Here is a 6849-nt window from a genome sequence, read left to right as displayed (position 1 = left end):
CTCCTATTTTTTAGTTTGCAAATGTCTTTGATCTTGAGGCGCTTCGTAAATACTGTCATTGTCATGTAAAAGACCTGTTTTCTTCTACCCCGCTCCCCTCATGAACGTAATTTTTTTTGTATTTTTTCGGCACTCCGCATTGCCATTGTATTTATCAACTTTTCAGTTTCGTCTGCAATTGAACTACTGTTGTTTCTTAAACTAGGAGTAAAAACTTTCCAACTGTCGATTTTCTAAACTGGGAGTAAAATCTTTCCAACTGTCGTTTTCTGAAATGGGAGTGAAAATTTCGAAGGGAATTGAACCCGACGTGAATCGAACACACAACCTTCTGATCTGGAGTCAGACGCACTACCATTGCACCACGGATCCCACTTGAACAATCATATATTCTTTTGTATTCAATATTTAATGAAACACAATTCGCTATTTCTCACACACGAACTTGCATATAATAAAAAACAAAAAGTTTGAATTTATTAACAGACAAAAGACATTGAAAACAGGATAAAATGAGAAGCATAAAATGTAAAAGCAGAGCAGCTGAACAAAAATTAGATATTATATTAACAGTACACAATTACAACAATTTTCTGTGAGCATTATATTCTCTTACATTTGAAAGGAAAGAGACTGTAATATTTTTACTTACACAAAACCTCTAGAGAATTCTGGACTCTTTTACAGGCTACGGTAGAGAGAATTCTAGAAGGCAATAGAGACTTGTATTAACTGGAGGACTCTAGAACATGCAATAAATATTCACCCACACACTAATGTTAATTGTTGATTATACTGGGAAAAAGATATAACACATTGACCCCACACTAATGATCTAATAGATAAATGAATTTTTTTATATGTACCAAACACTACATGTGCTCAATGTTGATAAGAAAAAAAATAAACTTGATTTCAAATTCTAATTGCGTGTGATTTGACAAGCAAAGAAAAGAAATCTGAAAAGAAACAATTGATACTGTAATTTAACCTTGAAAACTCTCTCTGTGGTTAGAATAAATCTATGTCTAGTAAATTTACTTCTAAAATGATTCAACACGTTTTGAATAAGATACAAACTATGCTTACAACACTTTTTTTTTTGAACTTTCTTACATTATTATAATTACCTCTAATGAAAAAAATTTCTAACTATATTAGAAAATTCACATTAACTAGAGTTTTCAATAATTTTCTATTTTTGTCTATTCTAGAGCTCTGTAATTTATGTTCATGAAAGGGGGTCTTTTACACACAATCTAAATGTGGGCCATTGTTGAAAAAGATGGAGTTATACCACAACTGTTATGTGCAATATTGGAAAGAATTTTGTAGGACAAAATTTGCAGTCTGGAAAACTTCATGCAATTATATTTAAGCCGATAGGCTTTTAGTGGGAACATTTATGCCCGAAAAATTGATAGCCTTCTGGCAACCCATTGGGAAAATTAGTTTTCGGTCGATGACAAAAATTTCCGTTGGCAAGGTTTGGTTTTCATTTAACATTGTATTATTTTTTGGCGAGATATATGTAGTATGTCTTCTATGTATTTATCATCGAAGGTAATTCATTTGCGTTGATCATTGTTTTATTTACAGGGGGGCATTAATACCTTTGTTTTTGTTGGAGCTATTCGCAAACGTGATACCAAAGAGAAAATAAAACTTTAGGACACTCTTCACGAGTGAGTAGAGCATTGGCGATTAGGGAAACCCCTCCATTACAAGTGCAATGAATTTACTACTGGAAATGGCACCAGCAGCGAGTCCATTTACCGTGCTAAGTTCACAAATGAAAACTTTCAGAATAGGGACACTAGCTCATTTTAAAAAAAAACATGCTCAACTTATATCGTGGTGGAGAATTATGGGCAATTGGCTAGAAATAGAATCAATATCGTGTACACTCATTTGGGTTGTGTCATGCCTTGAAATAAAGAAAAAAATCAAGTTTATCTACCCTTGCCATGTCTCTCAGTACAATTACTAGGGCAAAGTTGGTCGTAAATTGACGCTCCTAGTAAGGATGTGTCGTAGTGCTCTAGAGGTTTCATTGTCTTATCTATTCTATTGATTTTTAACTTTGTTTTCATCTATCTTCTCAATTATGTTTGTGTTATGTAATTTAACATGCAGGAGCTGAAGGATATAAGGCCGCAATTGTATGATGTAGCTGATTATTGTGAGAAATCCTGTGTATTCAACTAACAAAAAATAAAGTAAGAATTTGAATGACACTCTTGTTTTCTCTAAAAAGAAATTCTAAATTCTACCCATTTAGATTTACTGTTCAATTTTGAGGATGGGTGGCTGACCCTTTGGTTTCCGCTAAATTTTAGATAAGCTTTGATGAAACGTTACACCCTTTATTTCCTTATTTCATAATGTTAGCTCAATATTTATTAAATTTTTGCTTTAAATATTCTAAGCTGAAAGATTATGATGCCTTTCGATGTTGAAATACCCTTTAAGCTTACAAAACCTTTTTGCTTAGAAACTGTAGCGTCGTAAATTGTATGCACTTGCTAGGGTGGTACAATTTCACACCTAGTTTAGCACCCGCCTTGACGCATTTTGCATTTTGCATTGCATTTCCCCTTTAGCATTTAATTAATTAAATTAATTAGGTCTAAGGTCCTATTTCATCGTCCTCCACATCATAAAGTTGGGCCCTTTCATTAAAGTGTGCCCTTTTCATTTTATTCCTTCAATACATCATTTAATCAAAAACCCTAATTAGGTCCTATTTTGAACTTGGGGGCTTGATTTCAGGGGTCAAAACATCTCGAAATCACCTGTAACTTCAGGATTCTCTCTAAAATCATCATATCCGACGGCCCTGAAAATTTGGTGAAAAGTTGCCAGGACCATGGCGCCCGAAGTGCACATGGTCCCGGACATTTTTCCCGAAATTTTAGGAGCGCGATCCAATCATAAAATAAAGCTTAACCCCAAGAAATTGGCGGGAGATTCAATCTCTAGGTCGGCCAAAAATTGGAATTAAGACCTAGGGTTTCATATATAAGAGCTCTCTTTCTTCATTTGAAAGGGATCCGAATTTTTGGTTTCAGGGACCTTCTATGTAGCGAAAGACCAGATCTTTGAAGACTTCAACAACATTCAACATCCATCCATCAAGCATTCATCCATTTAGGGCTTTGAAGACATTGAAGAGCAATAAGGGATCACCGACTGAAGATTGGCTTGTACCCCTCCCTTGGGGTTGGGTATGATTTCATGTTGTTTTCATGTCTTTGCATAAGCCTCATTATATCATTTGTATTCATGCTTTAGATCACTTTTGCATCTTGATTTGGAGCATTTACATTATCATTTACAAGCAATTAGGGTTTACTTTCTAGGTTGCTCTAGTTTGCTTACTTGCATTTTAGGATCTTGCACACACACAAGGTCTGCACACACATTACTTTTACCATACAACTTGGCTATTCATGGAGGTGGAAATCACCAAAGCGGGGGTTTGACTAAGGCAAAACCCTATATAGCCGCCTACAAACCTTTTTCAGATATAAGTGTAGGTTTCAGGATTTGGACGATGCCGCAAGTTACAAATCCGGGAGAAGCAGACGAAAACTGAGCAACACACCAAATTTCAAAGTAAAAGACCAGGACAGGGGCGTGGGGCGCCCTGGTCCTGCCAGGATAGGGGCGCTGGGTGCCCTGGTCCTTGGGACAGGGGTGCTGGGTGCCCTGGTCCCTCTGTCAGACAACAAGTTTTCAGCACTTTTCGACAGCTTTCAGGTTGCAAAACAGCGATTTCAGGTGCAGAATCAAGACAGTGGCGCCCGCGCCCCCGTCCTGAACATTTCACTTAGATTTTAACTCCGGGTACGTATCTGCATTCTTGTCTTGTTCTTGTGTTTATAGCTTTCCATTGTTTAATCTCAATTCTGTAATCTTGTTCATACTTGCACTTTGGGTTAGGAATTGAACTTGCATCATTTTATCTTTCAATTACAACAAAGGAATATAAATCCTAATAGGTAGCTCGTGGCTCTCTCTTCCACAAAAGGGAGTAGCCAATTGTGTGATACCTCTAGGCTCTTTCGTATTCCACAAGTGTGTGGTTGAAAGTGAGATTAGGGCATGTTTGCTTAGTGTCACTTTTTCTCCTACACATTTTGGTGAACCCGACATGAAATCCAATCTTCTCTAATTCTGATTTATGTTTTCAAATTTGAGTGTTTATGCTATTTCAAATTCAAATTTGTATTTACAAGTCTTAATTTCTTGCAAGATTCAAAAATTTAGAGGAAATTTTTGCTAAAACCCTAAAGTTGAACTTGTGGATAGCTTAATTGGGATCAATAATTTCAAATCTGATTTAGGAACTCATTTGAATCATAAATTTCATTTTCTAAATCTACATTCTAAGTGCTTGCATTGGTTAAAATTAAACATTTCCTTCTATTTTTGCATGTGTTATCATTTGGAAGAGGAAAATTGTTGTCATGATGCATTCATTTCATAGATGTGATAATGGGTTAGCTTCCCTTGTTTCAATTTTTCCATCTCCTAAAGAACCTCCCCCCATCTATAACAACATTTTCATGCCTAAAAGAGTTGCTACCAATCCCTTTGAGACTCTCCCATGCTCTAAGGATGAGGACTTTAAGAGTGATCTTGACAATTCTCCTAAAATGTGGCCTTCCTATTTAGCTATCCTAGAGGAAGAGAATGATATCATAAATATCTGTCTTAATGTTACTTCACCTTCCCTACATGATGCCTCTCTAAGTGAAAAGGTATTGATGGACATTGACTTATTTTCTCCTAAAGTTGGTCCTTCCAATGGAGGCATGTTAGTGCAACAAGAGGTTATGAACACTTCTTTCAAAGATCTCCTTCCTAAGCATGAATCTTTGGAGAAATATGTTCATGTTCCTCCTAAAAAACACTCCCTTCATGAGGATTCTTTTGTGCAAGAAGATGACATTATCCCTACATTTCCTAGTGATGGCATTTCCTTTTCCAACAAAATTCCCACTAGAGATGATGAATTAATGATAAATGCTTACCCTTCTCCTAAAGTTTGTCTTACGCATAAGCATCCCTTAGAGAAAGAAGATGAGATAATAAGCAATTTCCTTAATTCTCTCTCCCCTAAAGATCATATTGAACATATTTTGAGGAAAGAGGATGAGTTTAACACATCTATTGATGCTCTCTCTCCTAAGGATGAGGAATTAATAAACAATGTTATCTTCTCTCCCGAAATTGACAATACTTCAAACATTCCTTTCAACAACCTCACTATTTGGGATGAACCATTAGAAGAAGGTGTAGATTATTCTCTACCCCATGAGAGCACCCTAGCCAAAGGGGATGAAATCAAGATTGAAAACTCCCTTGATAGTTTCTCACCTTCCTTGAATCTCAATTATTCTCCCTTTAAAAATAAAGCATCCCCCTCTCCTCAACTTGGTTCTTCTCATAAGGATACCCTAGTTCAAAGCAAGATGGTTAACATCTCTTTCAAAGATCTCCCTCTCAAAAGTGAGACTTTAGAGAGTAATGTTGATCTTTCTCCTAGAGAGTTTATTCCCCATGTAGGTCCTTTGATGATAGAGGATGATATGACCTTTCCTAGTATTACTTTTCCTACTAGAACATCAATGCCTACCCCTTGTCTCTCTCCTAAAATTGATAAAATTTTAGTGCAAGAAAAGACTATCAATAATTCTTCCAACACTTTTGTTCATTCCTCTAAACCATCCTCAATCAATTTGATACATGTGAATGAAACACCTAACAAACCTCTCTTCACTGTCCAAGGTGCTTGTCCTTCTCAAAATTCTCAACCTTTAAATAAGCCTATCTTAGTGGTTCAAGGTGGTTATGCTAATGATTCTTTTTGCACTCCTAAGAAACCTATTATTACTGTACAAGGAAGTTATTCTACTAAGAGCCCTTATGAGTATGCTAAGCAACTGACTAGAGAGAGTTATCATGTGGTTGCTCATACCTATAACACAAGAAACAATAGGCAACCTAATCCTCCTCCAGTTAGCCCAACTTCACTTCCTCCTTCTCAACCTATTCTTCCTCAAGCTCCTCGTATTTCACAAATGCTAACAACAACAAAGATCCACCATAACATATGAAGATTACCTAAGACAATGCAAATAACTCAAAATCACAAAGATTATACCATCACATGTCCAATAGGGTTTTGATCTCCATTCTTCCTATCTCCATTGATCTTGCTTGATGTATATTTGCTCTCAGATTTTTGTATGCACAAGAGCTCAACAAAGAACGGAATGTGGTTGCAAGTAGAATCGTAGTGTAGCCAAGTACTCCAAAATTGTTGATTAGTCTAAGTGATTAGGATGATTCATTAGGGTTTGACAATGAAGAAAGCATCTCCTTAAATAGAAGACACAATAAGAAATGGAGGGTTAAGATTGAGAGGTGTAAAAAGAGAGGTCGGCTAGGATTAGAGGGTAGGTAAAAGAAATACCAAAATAATGAAAGAGGTAGGTAGTGTATGAATTAAGAGATGAATGACATGTGTCATGTGTAGAAAAAGATAATGAATTAATTAAATAAATAAAGATTTATTTAATTAATAGAAGAAGTAGGACAATTAAATAAATAAAATATTTATTTAATTTAGGAAAGGGATAATTTAAATAAATAAATGTATTTATTTAAATGAGAAATAAGGCTAGAAGAGGATAAATGAATTAATTAAATAAATAAAAATTTATTTAATTAATAGAAGAATTAGGCTTAGATAATTAAATAAATAAAATATTTATTTAATTAAACACGACAATTTTGAGTGTCTACATTTTATCCTAGTGACACTCACTATTCATCACA

The 6849-nt window shown here is 35.3% G+C and overlaps 1 non-coding gene across 1 annotated transcript; it reads right to left on the bottom strand.

Annotated features, from left to right (window-relative positions):
* Positions 1–300: 300 nt before the first annotated feature.
* Positions 301–372, bottom strand: TRNAW-CCA (transfer RNA tryptophan (anticodon CCA)). Its single transcript has one exon. It is a non-coding gene; the product is annotated as a tRNA-Trp (tRNA).
* Between the last annotated feature and the right edge of the window lie 6477 nt (positions 373–6849).

Source organism: Cryptomeria japonica, chromosome 4, assembly GCF_030272615.1.
Source record: "Cryptomeria japonica chromosome 4, Sugi_1.0, whole genome shotgun sequence".
NCBI lineage: Eukaryota > Viridiplantae > Streptophyta > Pinopsida > Cupressales > Cupressaceae > Cryptomeria > Cryptomeria japonica.
This window is presented reverse-complemented; position numbering and strand designations above follow the sequence as displayed.